Source organism: Sturnira hondurensis, unplaced genomic scaffold (assembly GCF_014824575.4).
Source record: "Sturnira hondurensis isolate 20B ecotype Veracruz unplaced genomic scaffold, ASM1482457v3 Scaffold0008782, whole genome shotgun sequence".
NCBI classification, from domain to species: Eukaryota; Metazoa; Chordata; class Mammalia; order Chiroptera; family Phyllostomidae; genus Sturnira; species Sturnira hondurensis.
The window spans coordinates 4,377,249-4,400,297 of record NW_028081413.1 but is presented as its reverse complement, the minus strand read 5'-3'; the positions used below and the strand labels follow the sequence as shown (position 1 = coordinate 4,400,297).

The 23,049-nt window shown below is 42.6% G+C and overlaps 1 protein-coding gene across 2 annotated transcripts in view; it reads left to right on the top strand.

Moving 5' to 3' along the window:
* The window catches only part of CDIN1 (CDAN1 interacting nuclease 1), a 218,416-nt gene that overhangs the window by 172,648 nt on the left and 22,719 nt on the right, over positions 1 to 23,049 (top strand). The gene's annotated exons all lie outside the window — the stretch shown is intronic.

Here is a 23,049-nt window from a genome sequence, read left to right as displayed (position 1 = left end):
ATTTTGACTAAATGCGCAGCGTGAAACGTCCCCTTTTCTGTAAGTTGGGAGACCTGACGTGATCAATGAGCAAAGCCAACAAGCCAGTTCACAAGTCCATTATGGACTAAGCCCCAGTTGGCACTTTTATTTTCTTTCTGTCATTATTTGTCATTGTGAAGTCTGCTCTGTATAAACTCATCAAGCTGTAGCACCTGTATTTTCCACACCATGATGGTACTCTCAATGATAATTCTGTTTTTTTTTCCTTTTTACTAGTCAATTAAAAGAACTGTTTACATGGTGCCAAAAGCCTCATTTATCTAGTTGTCTAGTTATATATAAACAAATGTAAACAAAAGTAGCTTGTACATATGCATTTGTTTTTCTACCAGCTAGCCTTCAGAGCTTTGGATTTAGTTCATAAAGGTATTGAACAGGGAAGGAAAGGTAATGTATTGCATTGTAAAAATTATGCATTGATTGTGTTACATAGACTCTTTGTGTTTATTTATTCCTGGCTCCACCCTGGCCCCAAGCTTTCATTGCAACCAGACAAGCTTTTTCCCCTTTCAAATGTTCATCCTTATTGAATCTAGTGGAACACCTTACGCAGAAACTGCTAGCTAATTGTCTGTTTCCTGATAACCGTTCTCTGCTTCTTACATTAATAAAGAAATCCCAGGTTTTGATTGGGTCCATATTCACCCAAAATAAAAACTCCAGGTGCCCTTGCAACAGGATGTACTCACATAGCTAAGTGCTGGACAGTGGAACACAAGTAGAAGTGCCCCGTGCAACTTTTGAGAAATGCCATGAAAGTGGGAGGTACACCCTTGGTTGCCACTCCCTCCTTCCTGCTGACAGGAATGTGGGCCTGAAGGTGGGTGCTCCGGGAAGCACCCTGGGTTGGGGGAGGAAGGGCTGTGCTGCAGACGGAGAGCAATGCTGCAGCAGGAGCCCAGTCCCTGCTGCCTGAGATGTAGGGGAGAAAGAGATCTACACCGAGAGAGTTTGCCTTAAAAATGGCATCAGCCCTGGCTGGTGTAGCTCAGTGGATTGAGCGTGGGCCTACGACCCAGACGATCGCGGTTCGATTCCCAGTCAGGGCACATGCCTGGGTTGCAGGCCAGTTCCCAGCAGGGGACCCATGAGAGGTAACCATATACTGATATTTCTCTCCCTCTCCCCTTCCCTTCCCCTCTAAAGATAAATAAATAAAACCTTTTTAAAAAATGGCATCAAAACAAATTTGAACTCAGGACTTTAATTCTGCTGACAGGGTTGTGCCTGTCTCTTTGGAGGCTGTATGAGATTAAATTCATCCAACTTTTTTTGAACTTTATTATTAGAGTGAATTTTACACCCTGTAGTTTTTTTCCCCTAAATTTGAGATTGGAAAATAGATATTTCTAACAACTTCACTGAGGTATAATTGCTATAAAAAATGCACACATTTAATGTATACAGATTGATCATGTTGGACGTATGCAAATTTCCTTGAAACTATTACTACACATCCATCACCTTCAAAAATTCCCTTCTGCCCCCCTCCTTGTGTTGTTTGTCTGTTTGTTTTCTGGTAAGAACACTTAATGTAAGATCTTCCCTCTTAACATTTGCAGTGCACAGTACAGTATGTTGGCTACAGGCACTCTGCCGTATAGCAGGTCTCCAGCGCTTGTCCGTCTCGAGTAACCGAAACTTTGTGCCCATTGCACAACTCTCTGCTCCCCTCACCCCAGCCCCCTACAACCACCATTCACTTTTCTGCTTCTCTGAATTTGGCTATTTCAGATAGCTCATACAGGAGGAATCATAGAGTATAATAGTTGTCCTTTGGGTATGGACTTATTTCACTTGCATAATGTCCTAAAAGTTTATCCATAGTAGCATATGACAGAATTTCCTTCTTTTTAAGGCAGAATAATATCCACCCTTTTGTGTACATGTATGTACAGTATTCTTTTTATCCGTTGGTGGACACTTAGGTTGTTCCCGTATCTTGGCTGTTGTGACTAACGCAGCAGTGTGCACGGGAGCATGCTTTCTCCGAGAGACACCAATTTCATTTCCTTGGATAAACACCCTGAGGTGGGGCTGCTGGGTCATACGGCAGTTGTATTTTTCATTTTTTAAGGAACCTCAATGCTGTTCTTGCAGCAGCTGTACCATTTTACATTCCCACCAATAGTGTACAACGGTTCCAACTTCTTCCCATCTTCACCAACGTTTACCTTTTGTTTTTTGTTTAAGATTGTATTTATTTGTATTTTTAGACAGAGGGGAAGGGAGGGAGAAAGAGACGGAGAGAAACATCAGTGTGTGGTTGCCTCTCCTGTGCCCCCTACTGGAGACCTTGCCTGCAACCCAGGCATGTGCCCGACTGGGAATTGAACGACTGACCCTTTGGTTCACAGACCCGCGCTCAATCCACTGAGCCACAGCAGTCAGGGCCGTCTTTTGTTTTTTAATAATAGCTATCCTAACAGGTGTCAAATGGTATCTTATTGTGGTTTTGACTTGCATTTTCATGATGAGTATGTTGAGCATCATTTTCATATACTTGCTTGCCATTTGTGTGTCTCAGAGAAATGTTTATTCAAGTTCTATGCCCATTTTCTAATAGGTTATTTGTTATGTGCTATTGAGTTATAGGAGTTCCTTATATATTTTGAACGTTAACACCTTGTCAGATAGATATATGGTTTGCAAATATTTTCTCCCTTTCTATGTTACCTTTTCATTCCATTGATGGTTTCCTTTGCTGTGCCAAAGTTTTTCAGTTTGATATAGTCCCATTTCTCTAGTCTGGCTTTTGTTGCCTCTGCTTCAGTTACATATCTAAGAATCATTGTCTAGACCAATGTCAAAATGCTTTTCTCCTTTGTTTTTTCCTAAGAGTTTTGCAGTGTTCAGTCTTACTTTTAAGTCTGTTCTTTTTGAGTTGATTTTTATATATGGCATAAGTGCCTAATTTCATTCTTTCGCCTGCAAATATCTAGCTTTCTCAACATCAGAAAATGGATTGATATTTTTGATTCTCAGAGCTCACCCCAAATCTTGGAATAGGTCCCCTCCAAATGTGTTGCAACTCAGCAGTTTGTGTGCAGTGTAATTGTCGTTGTCTGCTCCGTGCTCCCCGTGTAAGGAAGATGCCGGGTTGGGCTTTGTGAGTCAGACCTGAGCATAATGAGCGGCGGTCCTGGCCTGTCAGTGAGGACGGGGTCCCAGCATTGGCAGAATTTGCAGCCCATCGCCGTTTTTGGAAGCGGCCTCACAGAGTCACCCAGTAATTTCCACTCTGTGGAATTCTAGTTGTGAAAGAACTATTTTGAGAGCGTTGCCACAGTTAAATGTTTATAAAGTGTTTATAAATGTATTAGTCACTGTGCAAACAGAGAAGCAGGTGGTCTTCATGCTCCCACCTGGTCAGGTCACTGAAGCAAAGCCACCTGGAAAATTTCACGCAGTAATTGGACCTTCATCCTTCAGAACTTCACTTTCATTAAATTTAGCAAGAAGGACTTTGACGTCTCTTGAAATATCGTCTCCACATGCCCTTTGTTATTAGGAATTAGCCTTTTCCGAGTCATGGAGAGTGACCCTGAAATTCAGGACTATTGCTGCAGAGGTAGTAGAGTAAGGAAAGCATTGTGGAGCGACTGGCAAGAGGAGGCTGGTCAAGTAGGTGCTTCTAATCTGCCTTGCTGTCAGGAAGAACTTCCTCATTTCAGCTGATCCTTTTTGGGAATTTGAAAAGCCTGAGAAGTTGTAACCACCAATCCAGTTTCTTCATGGGAGACCACCTAAAGACGAGACAGATGTGTGTAATCCTTTATATCTTGACTCGTTGCAAGTACGGGTCTCGGACCCAGGTCCTGTTACCCACCCCCAGGAACATCCAGGGGCTTATTGATTCATGGGCAGCCAGAGGAAGCTAGAGGGTGTTGGCTTCTGTGGTCTTTAGTAGTTTCATGGTGAAGGAGACAATCCTTAAGTCCTGCTGCTCCACCCCTTCAGCCCCTGGCTGTGGTATGGCTGTGCGGTGTGGTGGGAGCTCTGGGCTCCGCATGGAGAAGCCTGGCCCTGGGCCCCAGCCATAGCACTAAATTAACTGCTGCCTTAGAACTCGAACTCTTTCTTGATTTCATTGTCGTAATATGGAGAATAATGGTGTTAGGCTAAATAATCCAACAGCAACACAGATAGAACCTCCCACCCAGGAGAGCTTTCCAAATGATTGGGGAGATTTTTTAAGGTAGACTTTAGCTGCTATAGTCCCTGTTCCCAAATATAGCTGTCCCCTTCCATCCTCTTGCCTCTGGCCAGCCCCTCTGGGGAGGAACAAAGGAGATGTTTTATTTAGGAAATCCAACCAGAGATACATGAAGCCTCTTCTTCTCCAGCCGCCATGCTTGGCTTGCCTGGCAAATGGGTTTGCTTAAGTGGCTAGGCGAGGCCTTGGCTGGTGTAGCTCAGTGGATTGAGCGCAGGCCTTCGAACCAGACGATCACGGTTCAATTCCCAGTCAGGGCACATGCCTGGGTTGCAGGTCCCAGCAGGGGACACACAAGAGGCAACCATACATTGATATTTCTCTCCCTCTCTCCTTTCCTTCCCCTCTAAAGATAAATAAATAAAATATTTAAAAAATTAATAAGTGGCTAGGCGAATGTTTATGTCAGTCAGTGTCAGTGAAGTCAGTCAGTGACAGTTGAACTGGTCAGAGTAACAGGTGAACTGAAGTCACTGTCCTGGTAACTTCCCTTGATGGAGGTGGCCAGGCCCTGGGGAAACAGATCAGGCAGAACCCAGACTTTGGGCCGGGGTTGGAGGAAAGGAGAAAGAGAGGAAAGGTATCTGTGACGGCCAAGGGGTCTGGAACATTCCTTCGTCCTGCTGTGCACCTCTAACTTCCCAGGATGTCCTTTCAGCCCTAATTATTTTCCAGATCTGTGGTAAAGTTAATTAGAGAGAGCTGGCCTGGCACCTATAGGAAAAAAGTTTACAAAGTTAGAGTGGAGGGACAGAGACTACATTCAAGCCTGCTGAGTCTTTTGGTTACGGCAGAAGAAATAAGCCATATGAGCTCACACTACCCTAAAACTGTAGCCTACATTGAGTGTGCATTCCATTAGCACATTACATCTGTTAGCGCATCAGATAGTCAGGGTTCTCTAAAAAACAAAGCCCATAGGATATTACTCATATGTGTGCATATATGCAGATGTATTTTAAGGAACGGACTCACACAACTGTGGGAACTGGCAGCTCTGAAACTCACGGGGCAGGATGGTAGGCTGCAAATTCAGGCCAGGAGCTGACACTACAACCCTGAGTCTGAAATCTGTAGAGCAGGCCAGCTGTCGGGGAGACTCAGGCAGGGTTTCAGTTACAGTCCTGAGTCAGAATTCCATCTTTTCTGAGAAACCTTTTTCCACCCAAGGCCTTCAAGCGGACTGGATGAGCCCTACCTACATTATAGAACGTAATCTGCTTTACTTAAAGTAAACTGAGTATAGATGTTCAACACATCTACAAAATACCTTTACAGCAACACCTAGATTGGTGTTTCATTAAATAACTTGTTACCGTAGCCTGGCCAGGTTGGTTAGCATATTTAATCATCACAGGTAGGCACTATTGTCTACACTTAACTGGTGACGAAACATGAGACTACAAAGGTTAATTCAGTACCTTCTCAAGGTCTCATTTGTTATTTCATGGAGGGGAGGGGCAGGTGCTCTGACTCAGGCACCCGGCTCCCAAGCAAAGTGCCCCACTGCCTCCTAAGAACACAGGGGACCCTGGGGAAGGTGTTCCTCACTATGAGGTCCAAAGAACTATGGGGTAGATAAGTTATGGTCAACATAAGGATGTCCAGCCCTGGCTGGTATAGCTCAGTGGATTGAGCGCAGGCCTGCGAACCACACGATCGCGGTTCGATTCCCAGTCAGTCCACATGCCTGGGTTGCAGGCCACTTCCCGGCAGGGGACTCACAAGAGGCAACCATACACTGATATTTCTCTCCCTCTCTCCTTCCCTTCTCCTCTAAAGATAAATAAATCTTTAAAAATAAAAATAATAAAAAAGGATGCCCAAACTAAAATACATTTTTATAAGAGTTTATTAGATCTAAACAGAGGACATGCTTGGAAGCAAGATCTCAACCGACTGAAAAGGGCTTCCCAGAATGACAGTTTGCAGCTTCCTTCATGCGTTCCGAGTTAAGGAGAGAACTAAAGATTTTGTGAACCTGGGGGAAAGCAAGCAAGAGATTGGATTATAGGATAGTTTGTAAGATTGTACTGGAGGGTAGCTGTGCTTCAGAGGGGTCTGAAAAAGAGACATTTCAAAGGTGTGTTACCCTAGATGGCAGGAACCATGGGCAGGGCTTGCTTATGGCCAAGGTAAACCTTTCCTAATGAAGGTTTGTGCTTCCCCATCGTGACCTGCCCAGCTCGGGACTTACGATCAGATCGCCCTGTGCAGTTACTCTCAGTCACCGGACTTGTCAGATTTATTACAGATCTCCTTTTTGGCCTACACCATGGTGCCCACCAGCAATTTTTAAAAGTTCCTTCCGTCGTATTGGATCATTTTAAGGTGAAGATGCAGGGTGAGGTAGACTGTGACAGCAGAGAAAGCGTTTCCTTTCTCATCCCACCTTTTTTCCCTCGATCTTTTCTCCCTGTCAGACCTCGCCGCAACTCTGCACTGTGCTCGCTACATTTTCCTTTCCTGTTTCTCTCATCTTTCCCTCTTGATGTCCTTTTTAAAAATTGTTTCTTCCTGAAAAAAATGAAAGTAAAGGGAGAAAATAGGGAATTTAATAGATGAAACTTAAGCTGCCTCTGATGTGTGTAGTAGCAATTGTCTTAGTCAGATGTAGGAGGAAGTGAGGGAGGAAGAAGCAAAATAAGGAGGATGAGGAGGGTAGGGGAGAAAATGTTTGGGAGGAGGTAGAAAAGGAGAAGGGAAATTTAAGCTTCAGTCTCCGCAAAAACCTTTTATGGAGAGTTAAGATTAAATTTCTGATAATTTGATGATTTTTGTATTTAAGTATTTGACCTATGGGCCAAAGGATATTGTAGTCACAAAAGCAGCGTTTGCAAATCGCCGCCCGTTGGAATCGCCCGGTCGCTGTAAAAGCTGCAGCCTAGACTGCGTGCTGTATTTTGCCACGTACGATGCACATCCACATTTTTGACCCGAACATTCAGGAAAAAAAATATTTTGTTTTAACTTTTTAATTCAATTTTGTATTTATATATTAAACCAATTTGCATAATCTAGGATGTTATTTTGCATGTGGATATCGTTATTGCTTTCTAGAGTTAATTTTAATGCATAAGCATAAATAAAGGAATCAAAAACACATATATAGATATGGAATTAGCACTACCCATCCATAATGCACATCTTCATTTTTCCCTCAAAAATTTGGGCAAAAAAGGTGCACGTTGTACAGAGCAAAATACAGGTAAACCATCATCTCTGGGGCAGAGCCCAGTGCCCATGCTGGTTAAACTCTCCAAGCAATGCAGATTCTGCTCAGTGGAGAACCAGTGTCAATCCGCTGCTAATGGAGACTAATCGCTGGTGGCCGGAAGTCACAACAGTGATTGCCTCTTGAATGGGTGGTGGCAGGGGAGGACATGGTAGTTATGAGGACTGAAAAGGAAACCTGGGGTGTTTTGTATGTTATTATGGGGGTGGTTTCTTAAGATTTTGCATTTTATATTCCTTATTGTATATGTCTGATACCATAACTGAAAAAGTAAAATAATAATAATGTATGCACACACACACACACACACACACAAACACACACCAATACTTGGTCCCTCAGGGGCTAGATTGGTGTGGCCTGGCCATAGATTTGTAAAGCCTCCAGCCAATTACACTGCCCAGGAAGGCAAGAGCCACCTCTCCAGGGAGAGGCCGACCAGCTCTTGAGAGCAACTCAACAGACCGAAGCTACTTTGTTCCCAGGATACAGTGGGAGACACTCTTTGGCTCTTCTTTTCCCAGATTCTGTATTTACAGTTATCTTATTGGTTACACATTATAATTTCAACTAGATTCTACAGTCCCTTATCTGCAATTCCAGAACCCCAAAAGGTTCTCAAAAATTTTTTTTTTTTATTTTTTAGTAAAGTGACACCAAAACATATTTGGCAGCACGCTTGACCTGAATTCATGTAAGACTATTTAGAGAATTTACTTATTTTACTTCTTGCAAAGTCACATGTTTTGCCTCAGAAATATCAATATGTTTGATTACAGAGTACTGCTCTGTGTCCCCACTGTGGGTATAATATAATATATGGTATTTATAAATTTCTAAATCTGATAAATTTAATTCTTAAAGCCATCTGGCTCAAGGGCTTCAGGTAAAGGATTGTGGACCTATAGTTTCTTTACGTTATTAACTTCCAGTTTGGCTCCCTGGGGATGTATCCTGTTCTAGGGCAACAGTCTAGCCCCAGGGAGCTGTCCATTTTCCAGCCCTCTCTTGGTTTGAATTGTGCTGACAGGTGATGACATTTATCTCAGCAGGAGCCAAGTCAGTGTAGCCCACTGTTGCATCCCTGTGCCCCACGCTCAGCCTGGCATGGCAGGACCCCCGGAAGTGGAAAAAAGGAATACTGGAGCCCATCGCGCGTTGATTTCTCTTGTTTTACTCAGAGGGTGGCCTCTTCCAGTCTCCCCCGAAACCTTGGAAGCACCATGCTCTGATAACATCTATTTAATTCTGTCTCCGCATCTCAAAAGGATGTGCTCCAAGAGGAAATCAGTTATTTGAAGATATTGTTTGAAAGAGCAGATAGATTTCTAGAGCAAGAAAAATAAGCCCACATAACCCAAAAGCTAGTATGGACTATTGCCGAGAAAATAGCAGTATTAGCGGTAGAGTAATAATGTAATATAGTTCATTGTCATCTGCCCTCCCCTTCACTGTAATCAGATGCATGTTTCACATGCCAGGGTTCGGGAAGATGTGGATTCAAGAAGCTCTTCACTCTTCATGTTCTTTTCAGCGCTCAAACCAAGAAAACAAAAACAAAAAATCCTAGATGCGCTTTTGGTGTTTGATAGGTGTTCTTTCGGCCTCTCTGGTCCTGATAGCCATAGTGACCTGGTGAGCTTGGCCCCGGCAGACTGAGAACTGAAATTCCTCTTCACCCTCATCAATGGCACTTGGCTCTGAAAGATTTTCAAGATCTACAGCTACCGCTTGCCTGGTGAATGGGCCGCCCCTTATTCCCTAAACCAGTGCTGTCGGAAAGAGCATTCTGCAGCAACGGAAATGGTTTATATCCGTGCTGTCTCATACGGTGACCACTAGCCACAGATAGCTATCGCACATGGATATGATTAGCATCACTGAGAAAATGAATTTTTAATTCTATTTAACTTCGGTTCATTTTGATTTTGATTTTCATGCCACGTGTAGCTAGTGGCTGCCCTATCGCACAGCACAGCGCTAAAGCTGGGGTACTGGTGCTGCTCACTCCGACGTGAGTGGCTGCATCGCTCCCAGGCCCTCCAGAGACCCCTAGACTCAACTGTAAGATAGGGGGTGAAGTAATTCCAGAGGAAAAAAGGACAAATAAAGCAAAATAAAAGTATGGGCACGGCAGTGTTAGAGAAGCTGGCTTGTCCGAGAACTGCATCTCACTCTGTATGGTTGGGCATGTTAGTGTGTGGTTGGTTGCAAAGTGATGGGGAGAGAATTTTCTGAGGAGCAAGATCCTAAACAATCCCCTACACACCACCACAAGAAGTTTGGACTGTACTGTCTAAAGACGTGTGCGTCAACAGGCATGCCAAGCCGTCTGGTATCACAGTGCCCTCAGCAGCGAAGCCTTTCAGCCTGTCCGGCCAGGGAGAAACACCTTCGGGGTGTTGAAGGTGCTCGTGCAATGCCAGCAGCCGCTCTGAAGTTGTCTGAGAACTCTGACAAGCGGTTATCTGTGCCACTTGGTGCTGTCTCCAGGCCCTGGCACCTCCGAGAGCCGCTTCCCGAACCCCAGAAGCACAGATCGGCATGGGTGTCCTCCTGAGGTAGAACTGGAAGATTTCTTAAATGGCCTCTGTACATAGCTCCTGTGCAGCACTGGGAGTCAGGGGGGAGGTCTTGGGGACCTGGGTGCAGGGGCGCCTTCCCACAGCCGCAGGCACCAGCCTGTAACTAAAAGATAGGAGAGCATGGGGGTAGGGGATGCATAACCACAGACCCCCAGAAAACTGGAGTCATGGGATTTAAATTTAAGTGAGGGGCTACTAATCCTCTTCAAATACTTTTCAAGGGTTTATGAACTGGAAATCTACATAATTAAAACACAACCTATACCTTCTCTGTTTTTCTTTTGTTTCCCCCAATTCCTAAGTTTAGCTATTTGGAGAAGTCTTTGTACCGTGGGTTTTTCCTTTACGGAATTTTACAAGTGATTCAAAATATTGATTTCATGGACCGAAACATTCTAAAATAAATCAAGAATTTCACTTCTCACCTAAAAATTGAAGTTTTACTTTGAAGAGTAGGAGGACTTCTTTGCAAAGATTGTCACAATCCATATTTTTTTCCAATTAAAAGAGAAGATAGTAGTATACTATTGGGGGGATCTCTGATATCTGCTTTGATTTGGATTTGACAAGTCTGAATCGTACAAGAACAGGTGATCTGCAGACTTCCTTAGGTACGTGGTAACTCAGGTCATCTTGTACTCCTAAGGACTGATTTCCAGGAGAAACAAAGCAAGAACCAAAAAAGTAACAAATCTTCCCCATTAATAAATGTGCGCACCTGACACCTACCGTTGTTTCTCCTGTAACCATCGGGGTTTAAACTGTCAGTCTGACAACCTGTAAAGCTCTTTATCATAGAAAGCAAGAAAAATCAATGCCAAATTACCTCAGGAATATTATTGATGACCTAAATGTCATATTCTGTTTTTATTACTTTTCACTGTATTTAGCTTGTAATGCAAACCACTTTCTAATTAATTTGGTTTGGCTCAGTTGGAAATAGAAAAAGCTAACTATCTAATAGGCGACACATGTCCCAGAGAAACCGTACAACATCCCGCTTCCCGAGATCAATCAGCCATGAAACAACTTACCAAACTTTTGTTTTTCTAGCAAATTCTCAAGAAATACAATAAAATTAAATTTGTCTAGTCTAAAGAAACGGGGAGAGACATGAATGAGCAGAGTGACCCGAAAGCCCAGTTTTATCTAGCTCTCATCTCCCTCCTAGTTGTTAAAATATCCCGAAGCACTCGATCATGTTGCGTTTTAATTTTAGAGCCATGTGTTATATTAGCCAAGCGCACATGTTCCTGATTTGAACTACGAGTTCCCCGGCTGTTAACCAGAGCTCTCGGCTGGCACGGACAAGGTCTCAAGCAGGTCAAAGGCCTAGAGCCTACATCTTGGTTAGATCTTACCCGCATGGAAACCAGAAGCCTGGGTCAGGGCAGCACTGCCCGAGACGCCCCTGATTAGATTAAGCCTACATTTATCAACTACACAGAGAGTACACTTAACCTTTCAACTCGAGAGTTTTGATGTATCTTTATGTTCAAACGAAAAGGTGAATGTTGTTCTGCCAAAGTCTTGGTCCAATAGCAATGAAGCGGAACATGCAGCTTTTTCTAATTTCATCTACTACCAGGTTGAAACAGCAACAGCATGTAAGATGAACCCTGGGAAGCATTTTATCTGTTTTCCAAATTTATAAGTATGATATTTTGACATTTATAGAAAACTGCTTCATCATTTTCCATCACTTTCATTTTTTAGGAGTGTAATATTTTCCTGTGGTTTCTACCTGTGTTTATTTATTAGTTCATTCGGATCTAGAAGAGTAGAGCTATTCTGTCAGTGAATAGATTAACATCATGAAAATCCATATGGAGAGGCAGCAGTATCCTACTTTTAGAAATTTGATTTCTTATTCCAAGTATCTGGCTTAAATATTACTTTGAAACATTATTTTTTATTCAAAATACAGTTTAATTCTCTACAAAATTCTCATTAAACTTCTAACAAGACAGATTGAATAGTGTAGTTTCAGATTACAGCTTTCCAGTTCCACTAATTCACCTTCTCCTTTGACTGCCTACAGTCTTACCTCCCAGACCTGGGGTCTGCGGGGGCCTCCATGGCCCCGGCTTCTCTGTGGGATGGATTCCTGGGCCAGCAGGGGTGGTGATGGGACTGATTTCTTCAGCCAGTCGTTTCTCATTGACACTCTACTTTTGTCTTGTCCCAGGGGCTTGGGTCGGGGGTGGAGGATGAAGGTCTCTTGCCTCTTGGAACTAACTTTAAATTCTTTGGCATCAGGGTCCTTGTCCTGTGCTAGGACAAGGTCATCTATAACTACATGCTATACCCCTCAAGATAAAATTATTCTTCGTGATAAAAGGACTGCTTTTCCTGTCATCGCATTGCTTCTGCAGTGCGCGTGTTCAGTTAAGTAAACTCGTTTCATGTGCCGTATATAGAACCCAAGTCCAGAATGCAGGATCGAAGAGGGGAAAGGCAGAAAAGAACCTTCTCAAGAAATAATTCTTTCCTCCAACAAACTAAAGATAAAATGAGCTAATTTTAATTATATTACAAGTCACTGCCAATCACTCAACATAGTGTTTTTTTCTGTTCCTCATTTGTGTGAAACCCAAGTTCTTGAGCCATTTTGAACCTCTTCTGGAAGAGGGACTGATTTACTTTCATTTGGAAATGACTTTTAAATTTCCTGTTACATGTATAGACTTAGTCTTCCAAAACTTCTGCATGAATTACCATTTCTATCTTTCTGTTTTAATAATTTTGATCCCAAAGTTCTGATCATGAGGTTATATCATTTTCAAGTTATTCTGAATATGATATTTACCACAAAAATAAGTACATATCAGCAGGGATTATCATTACCTTGATCGCTGTTGATAGGCACATTTTTATAGCACTTAATTTACTGAATATGTATTGATGGATCATTCAGTAATATTTCTGAGCCCTAAGTGTGAATGGAGAACAAGTACTTCATAATCATGTCCAAAGTTAGTGATGGGGAAAAAAGAAATATATGTAGTGTGTGCTGAAAGTATTTTTATAATATTTCCAGTTTCTGAATAAATCTCTGCACCTTCACGACCTGTCAAACTCACCGTCTCATTTCTGATTGATTACCTTAGGTTGGACAACTGTTTGTTGACTCTTAGATAAATCTGAAAATAATGGTTCATTTCCCTTTATTCCTCAGTTTTTCAGAAACCTATTTTATATGTTTCTATATCTTATTTTATATATATTATATAAAGGCTTGCCAGTTTCTAGCTATCAAGGCCGCAGACTATCAGCTATTCAGACATCTAATCAACATTCAGAAACCATTTATTGAGCATCTGCTATGCACCAGGCTCTGTTCTAGACATCGGGTCTAAGCCTTAAGCTTTTTTGTAGGTAAGTGGGAAGGTGTGGCTGATGACCCTGTTAATTGTACCGCTGAGTTAGCATTGGAATTGGCAGGCTCTGCGTGATTTATTTTAGAGCTTCACTCGCTGGTTTTAGAATATTTGAGCCCCTTTTGGAGAGACTGCGCTGTTCCGTACGCTGAGGAATGTAATCCTGGACAGTAAATGCTGCTGCCACAGGCCTGGCCGGCTTGGACTGATTGTAAGACCTCTCCCTCCCTTGCATGTCCATTTTCCCGGTCGTTGGCTTCATCACAGTCAGCTTTCCCCTCCCGCCCACCCACTCTGTTAGGAAGTCCTGAAGCTTCTGACCCCACAGGGTGGGGGGCACAGGAGGTCAGGAGAGGATGAGAGAGACATGGGACATCCTGGGATGCAGATCACAAAAGTGGACAGAGGGGTGACAGCTCTGTCCCCCTACCAGTGTTTTTTTACTGAGTCTGAAATCCTTTCTGTGGTTGCGTGTCTTTCTCCACCCAGCAACCAACTTTTCCTTCTGTTTTGCCTCTGGTCTCTGCAGCCGTTTTATTCCTCTCCTGTACTTATCCCAGAGAAACAGTATCTATGAGACTCGACTGTGAAATGTTTCGTAGAATTAATCAAGAACACCTTGAGGTCTCCCAGCTTAGTTTGTATATCTCTGTCCTGGAATACAGTATACATCTCTCTAGCACACAGTTTGTAGCCTGGCTGCTGGCAGATCCGCAGGGTTGGGAGGGGAGGAAGTTGCATTTTTAGCAATAGTTCTTCGCTTTGTAAATGGTGCACCGTGTAGTCTGTCTTACAGTTGATTTACTGCATATGGAATCGACTCACTTTAAGTACACTCTATAGTTTTGGTGGTTTACAAAACCAATAAAAATATAAAATGCCGAAATAAATATTTAAGATTCCTTTTCTGCACTGCACTAAAGATATGATGAAATACACTTTATAAGAAAGTATTTGCACTTAAGGAATTCAGGTAAAAGTCATGAAGCTATAATTAAAAACAGAGTTGCGGGGACTAAGTAAAATTTGAGGGAGATAATTAAATTTTACTTATTCGTCTTATTTTTATCGTGTATCCATTTAAACAAAGCCAATCTTGATGGACTATAAAATACACCATATGTTGTCATTTTAAAATAAAGATCTGTGTGTAAATTGGGCACGTCTGCCCTGTGGCCGTGTGCCACACTCCCTGCATCAGAGTCCTCCGCGGCACAGGCGGGCTTGGAGGAAACCGCCGCTGGTTGGTGGGAGTCCCCGAACAGATGAACCTATTTGCTGTCTGAGTTTTACACGCACCCCCAGCCTTACTCCTCCTTCAGTGATCCCGTGCTCTGGGTGGGACAGTTGCTTTTTCTCTTTAAAAAACGTGCCAGGCTCCTACATCAGAGGCCATCTCACAACCCCCTAAGTCCAGTTATGTTCTTCAGTGTTCAAATCTCGCTCCCTGCCTTTTCTGGAGGCTCAAGCCCAAAAGGAGATCTCAGTGGTTCCCAAACCTGGCAGCGTATCAGAATTAATGGAAGCACTTGTTTAAAACAGAGATCCCAGAACCTTCTCCAGACCTAACTCAGACTCTAGATCTGAGACCTAGGAAGATGTGTTTTACCAGCTCCACCCCTCCCCCAGCTGACTGTGATACAAGCTCCTGGTATTCTTCATGGATTTGGGGGGCAACCAGTAGTGCCAGGGAAAGAAGCAGGAATCCTGGAATTGGTGAGTCCTAAGTTCAAATCTTAGCACCTGCCCTTACTAGCTGCCCAGGGGACCAAAGTTCTCTGGGTCTCAGCAGACTGGAAAATTACAGTCTCTTTCCCAAAGAACTTTCGAGGAGAAGAATGCAGTATCCGTTTTAGAAACCACTGAACCAAGTTGGTGCATCAGATAGCGTGGCTTTAATCTTCGGAATACGGTCCAGTGAGAGACAGACTGCTTTTCCTGGGCGGGGCACGGTAGCCAGTCTCATCCTATGTTGTGGTCATACTAGACCATACTGAGTATTAGAGCTGTCCCTTCTCTCCCTCTTTCAAAGTGCAAACAAGTTTTCTGTCTTTGATCCAGAATGGTCACAGTCGTTTGTGCTTACCATGATTCCAAATGGAGAGTGAGTCTCAATGTCCGGCACTTTTAAGCACCTTATCACATGGTGTGGTGGGTCAAGACATGGGAGCACTGTGCCAGTTTGGGACCTGAGACTAACTGAATACTTAAGTAGATTCCATCACCATTTTTTTCTTGTTTTTCCTTTTTCATCATATTTTTTCCATTACCATCCCCAGTATCATTTAAATGGGCCTTTCCTTTTCTTCGTTCAGGAGAAGAGAATCATAGAACTAGCTGGGACCTCTGAAACCACCTCATCCAGCCCTCTTGTTAAGTTTCCGTAACTTCCTGCTAACAAATGCTTGGTCAGAAAATCTCATTCGCTCACCGAGATGAGTGGGGAAACCTTCCTGAAATGAGACATGTGGGAACCAAAACTGTACAACATTTTCAGTTCTATTTTAAATTGCTGGTCTGAACTGTTGGTTTAACCAACAGTTGTAGTCACTTGTAGTATAATTGTGTAAAGTAGTATAGTTAGAATCCTATTACTGATGAATTCCTTTACAAACTATCACGTTTGGACACACATCTCACGCCTATCTTCTGTCTTCAGCTTTTCCCTTTTTTTATCTGCAGCTTTTGAAAAGGAATTCACCCCAATAATAAGTTGACTTGATTATCAACAGTGAACAACCTTGAAGACTTAGATAAATGAAAGAATTATGATTAGCCCCATTTGCTAAAACAAAATGTACAAGTAAACTGTATTTGTTGCTTGTTAAGTACTGGTTATAAGATGGATCCTGGACCATGGGTTTTTTATGCATTCATTCTGTGGATCTATTTTATTAATCTTCATAGCCATCGTTAGAGTTGATATTATTATTTTACTCACAAGTGAACTGAGTCCTGCCCTGGCTGGTTTGGCTCGGTGGACTGAGTGCCGGCCTGCGAACCAAAAGGTTGCTGGTTCCATTCCCAGTCAGGACACATGCCTGGTTGCAGGCCAGGTCCCCAGTAGGGGGCAAACATGAGGCAGTCACACATTGATGTTTCTCTCCCTCCTTCTCCTTCTCTCTAAAAATCAAAATCTTTAAAAAAAATAGAGAGAACTGAATACTCCTCCAAGTCAGAGGACTAGTAAGTGCCTGTGCTAAGAATCCAATCTAGGTCTAACTCCAGGGTGTTTAATAGCTATTAATGACTTTAGAACATGATTTAGGCTGAGATTCTTAAAATTTTGAATTAAAAACTTGTTAAAGCTATGAAACTTCCTCCCTGTGTATCTTTGCCCATATGCAAAATTTTACATACAGTTTCAGAAACTTGAAAGATTCCCTGAAACCCCGTGCTACCCAGTGAGTACACACCTCTAGATTTAGCTTGACGGTAAAGACTGTTAAATAATTACAAGGTAAATAAGCCATGTCCTCATGTCTTTCACCCATTTGTTTTTTAGCATTTTAGATGGGAATGAGAAGGAATAGTCTAGTAATTCTGTTATGTGTATTCCATTGGGTCTAAGTACATGTTACAACTAGGAGTTCAGCCTGCTCTTTTTGAGAGGCAAAGACGCCATTTTTTTTAAGATTCCTTCTTGCTCTTTGTTTATAAATCACACTCTAGGACTGACTTTTGCATACAGAAATAAGGATTGTAGTAGAATTTTTGTTTAATATTAGGGCCAAAAGGGACCTCAGAGGTCATCTGGCCCAGCCGTCTCACCAGCAGGTGAAGAAAAGGCCCAGAATCTCTCTAAAACTGACTTCAGGTCACACAGCCACGATTAGTCACGGTCAGGAGGGGAGTCCAGGACTGGAGATTGTTTTTCCAAAGGTTTTACATATCGTACTGCATGAACCACTAGTTCCTGGCATATGCATATCCAAATAAGCAATAGGTACCCGTTTTTCATTTTAAACCCATTTCTTTTTAAACCGCTGAAACACATTCTCGCTCGATGAAAAACACTGACAAGAGGTTTAATGCAAAATTCCTTTCAGCCCTATAAAAGTTCAGGTAGAAGCTGTAGTACATATTCAAGACTATGGTGCGGAGGTCAGGAGCCCTGGTACCACAGTGGGACTGGGGAGACTGGCTTGTTGGACAGACCAGAGTCTAAATTATCAGAAGCTTACTGGTCTTTACTCAGATTGGTTACTCCTTTGCATCGCCATTCATGCATCCTGGCAAACAGTTGGGGCACCTGTGCTGGACCCTAGGAATGCAGACACATAAGACCAGTCCCCCATCCTCCCAGAGATCTCAGGCACCTGAAGGATTCACAGACAGATACAGGTTGTGGCCCTACAGCATTTTACATGGTGAGGGAGGCAACACACTCAGCACCATGCAAAAGCTAAGCAGCATCTAGAGGCATTCCTCCTCAAAAGAATGTCTTATTACCTCAGAAGGTTTCCTCCTGCCCCGGCTAGTGTGGCTCAGTGGATTGAGTGCTGGCCTTAGAACGGAAAGGTTGCTGGTTAGATTCCCCATCACTGCACATGCTTAGGGTGTGGACCAGGTTCCCAGTTGGGGGCGCTCGAGAGGCAACCAATATAAACATCTCTCCACATCAATGTTTCTCGCCCTCCCTTCCTCCCTCACTTCTCTTCTAAAAAGATATAAATGAAATCTTTTTTTAAAAAAAAAAGGAAATGAGAGGAAAAGAGAAACAAAAACTTAAAAGAAAAGAGGTTTTCTCCTTAAAGGAAAATATTTTGAGTTTATTTTAGCAGAGTGTTAGCCAGTATGCATAGATTTGCCTTCAACAGGGTCCTTCTCTCCCAGAAGTGGTCATGGATCATAACAGACTAATTAAGAAATAGGAGGTTGTCTTTTTTTTCTCAGGAGACCAAGAGTCACCCACCCTGTTAACTGGGGGTCCCCAGTTATCTTAAGGGACATGACAAAATTCCCCAAATAAATGTAATTCTCATCCCACCATTGTACATAAACCAAATAGATAGAATGAGAAACACTACTGTAACAAATCAGTGGTATGGCAAAAACAAACTACAAGGAGGAGGAACTTTGCTCTCAGAAGTTAGTGGATGGGTTTTTTTTTTGTTAGATCAGCAACAGTGTGATGATGTGTAGCGAGCGGCCACCGACATTTCACAGGAAAATGGACTACATTGTCGTATCTCTAATTCACTCCTAGTCAGTCATCAGTCTCTCAATTAACTAATAATTGTGCATTTTTGTTTTTGCTGTAGGAAGATTCTGTACTGAGTAGTGAAATGGTAATGGCATTTTCAGACTCAGAATTTTTTATGATATTTTAAGTTGCAAACAACTGTTTCACACCAGGACAGGGAAAAAGAAAGCGTGCACAAGCAAGCCCATTTGTGTGTTTGTTGGTGTGAACTAATGCATACAGGAGTCTTTCATCTGGGACTTCTCAGTGCATTATAATGCAAATTGCATTTATAAACTGGCCAAACTATCGATGGCTTTATTGAATGGAATCGTTTATCACAGAAGTATTTTAGGCAGATGACATTTCATCATCAAATAACTGTAAACACAATAGCCATTTCCCATAAGACTCTTCTCTTGAGCCAAGGGCTTAAAAAAAAGAAAAACTTGCCTGGTTCCAAACATAACATCGTACAAAACAGTTGTTTATTGCACCAGGGAAGCAGAGTTCCTCCAGCCAGACATGGTGGACGGGGAAAACACGCCGTGTGTCAGATCGTCCCAAGAAACCTCCATTTGTCCCTCCTTTCCTAATAATGTTTGACAAGAAGAGATGAATTTTTAAAACCCAAGTCTCTTTTATGCCATTCATTGGGATAATACTGTAAAATCTCTCCTCGGGAACTCCGAGTATTACAACATCAATGACCTGTCAGCAGCTGCGCACAGTTTTTCTTTTTAAGACTGTGTAAAGCTATGGTTAAATTCTAATTTTCTAAAATAGGTTTAAGTATGGGGCGAGCCAAAATTAGGTGCACTTTTCTTGCTGGAAATCAGACGCAAATTGTACATTGTACTTACAAAGATGATTAAGGTGGTCCAGCTGCACACCGGCAGTTCAGCAGATTAATTGGAGCATGCAGATTTGTGTAAAAACATATGTTGGGATTGGGCAAGCCTTTTTTTTTTTCAAATGCTGTTTAAAAGTTTTTTCGCGAGTCCCCATGTGTAATTTGTGCATTATCTAATTCCCCGCTAAAAGTCTTCGGATGCAACTCAGATTCATCGAGGGTCCAATCTTTAAGCACTTTCGTCAAAATGGAAATGCCTTGTCCGTACCTCTCTCCCAGTTAGTTGGCAGCAACTGTTTTCACTCAGTAAAACCCAAAGTGTTCATTATTTCAAAGTTGTTGCATGAGGAAACCAGAGTCCCTTGTTGAAACAAGGTTTGCACATAGGAGGAGCCTTGGAACCCTGATTCAGGTATTCACATTGTGAACACTTGGGAAATCCAAGATGGAATTCGCTGGAGTCCGTGGACTAAAAATAACTCTCACACGATTATGTTAAAGATTCTTGATAACGAATGCAAAGTGCCTGGTGCTCAGCTGGGGGGCTCAGTAAAGGGTGGAGGGCTGGAGGGGGTGCCAGGGGACAGCCCAATAGAGGAGGTGGTCGTGGCTGGGGCTGTCAAGCTTGGACATCTAGGCCACTGAATCAGTGATTTCAGAGGGAAAAAAATCAGAGTACTCGCTTACAGCAGTTGTGAAAAGCTTCTTAGTTCAATTTGTTCCCATATACTGTGCAGCAAGCACTGGTATTTGTGCCCTTGTTTGCTTAAGAATCTGCTCAAAATGTTCCTGTTGTTTTTATATTTGCTTTGCAGCAATAAAGAATAATCACTCATTCTGTGGATAAAATCTCTAATCTTCCAAGAGGACTTTTTTAATTGGAATTTAGTGGGATCTCATTTTAAATAATGCTTAAGTATTGAGTTATACAATCTCTTTTCCATAGGCCCTCTTCGGTAAGTAAATTCCCCCTTTCTCAATTTCTTCAGGTGCTGCATATCTCTCCTTCCCTCTGCTGTTTTTCCCCTCAGTCCCATAAACATAATCAGGCACTCTTATAGAAATAGGTTGGAGTTCCTATAGGCACCATTTTCGAAACAGTCCACCTGCTGACTTTATGGAGTGCAAATGTGTGATTTTTCCCCACCCAAGCGAAGCCATCAAGTGCCATTAATTTAAGTGGTGCCTTGCTTTGGTGGTGAGGAGATAGGCTTTCTTCTGAGTATCAGTGAGGTTCACTCCAAATGTCAGGGTGCTGCCCTGTGTGGCTTAGTTTGCTTACACAGATTCTCCAAAAAGAAACTATGTGCTTCTGACTTTTATGTATTTTTGAGAATGGGGTGAGTGATCAACATTTACATAGGGGAAGGTCCAGGCCAATGGATCAGCCCGGGAAAATTCCCAAGCCAATCACAGAACTACCGAGGGTATTCTTATATACTCAGGTTCCCTTCATAGTAAGATTATGAATCTAGTAACTTGCCAAGACAGGCATGGAGCATTTCAGTCATCTTTGTGATGTTTTGAGTCCTGCTTTTTAACTGAAGAAAAGAGTTGGGCGGGCCACACATTTGGACCTTCTGGGCCTCGTGGTTCACGTGAAAAAAAGGTCAGATGATTATGGACATCCTGGGAATACATGATTTACTAATCCAGCAAGTTGAGTCGCCATGCACCTGAACAGGAAGTTCAGCCAAGGGCATGTATGAGGCAGGTGCAAAGGCCTACATACAAGTGTATACAATACACAAGTAACACATACACACAATCAGGTATGTACTTCAGTTCAAAGAAGAGCCACTGATCATAGCCTGAGCTGGTGGTTGGACATGGGACTTTTCCACACATTGCAACTTGAAAACTTGCTCTCCAGTGACTCATGGAAAAGCCATTCACATTACCCTGTGCAGATAACTAATTGCAAGTTGAGCACCTCTCAGGAACTCAAATACTTTTTACAGAAACAATTGGTAGCTATGCCATAATTCTTGAACCCAGGACTCATTGTAACAGAGAAGCTGCTTGCTCAAAGTTAATTCCACCCTCTCTACACGTTGTGACTTGTTTTGACCCTCTGTGCCATATTAACAGCTAAGCTAATGCTGCTCGCAACGAATGCACGTACACCTATGAAAGACCTTTCAGATTGGCCAGTGTTTTAGCAATTCTTCCTAAAAGCTAATTAAATGGAGGCCAACAAGCAACACTAACATGGAGACATATGAGCCCTTCTGATATAATACAAAGTTCATGAATCCTGACTTCCCATAGCTACTAGAGTTAAACACCGACAGTGTTCATAAAACAGGATAAAATTAAAGAGAAACAAATAAGGAATATTTCTAAGTAAATGGGCATGTCCTTAATATAAAGTTGATCTCCCTTTTAATTAGAGTTCAAGTCAACAAGGCTGAAAATGCATATTTTAAAGTAACTTTCTATTTTTTTGTATTAAATTCTAAACTCTCAGCCCAGTGAATTTGCAGCTTTGTCGCCAGAGTCAATGACTGGCACAGACTGGGTTTTGGGCTCTGTCTCCTAAACCTGCTCATGAAAACGGCTGCTTATCGAGACCCCCTTTCCATTTACTAGATGGGGTACTGCCCAAGTCACGAAGCATTCAGTGAAACCAACTGGAGCTTAACATTGTTTTAAAAAGTGCTACCTATATTTTCTTTAAGAAATTGTAGCATTTCTGAAATTGTTCTTGATCTATCGATTTCATTGTTGTAGTCATTGGTCCACTGTGTGTATGATGTATCCCCCCCTGTCCATAGTAGGCGCATCATCCCATTGTGACAGCCTCTCATTTGCATTCTGTCAGTACAACCTTTTAATCCTGTGTCCTTCTGATTGGTCATTGGTACAACCCCCAGGACATCAAAACTTTATTTTATATGTGCTTGTTTAGACCCCAGCATATAGGGGCCACCAGTGTAGCAAGTGCAGCCCATCTCCATCTAACCTGTTCTCATTCTCCTGCTGTCTCTCCGTCCAGCTTCTTTCTTTTCTTCACCCGCAAATGTCTCCAAAGATTCCTGGGCACTCGGGTTCTCTGCCCCCAGTGTCTCTGCAGCCTGGTAGCAGCAGCTGCTGCAGCACCTTCTCATCACACCCAGCAGGGATACCTTGTCCTTCTCGGGCCGGACCCCGGTCCTCCCTTTGGCACAGGTAACCCCACTCCTTCATGATCCCACTCTTTCCCGACTCTCCTTGTACCCCATTGATACCTCTCAGGTTGTGCAGTCTTCTTTGCTAGGTCCCCTTCCTCCACTTGCCCTTGACATTTTCAGCCCAAGTTTAAATCCTCAGACCCCTTCTCTCTTTATCCCCATTAGCAAACCTTGTGTATTCTTCTGACTTCAACATAGTTTCCAGATTTATATCATCAGTTTAGTTAGTTTGTTTGTTTTTTAATTTCAGATTCAGTGCCTACTGCACTGATTTTCATACTGACTCCCAGCAAAGCCTGTAATTACGAGACACAGAGGCCTTTATTCCTGTCCTAGCCTTTGTCTTTATCCTTCCGTCCTTCCCTGTCTTACATTTTCTT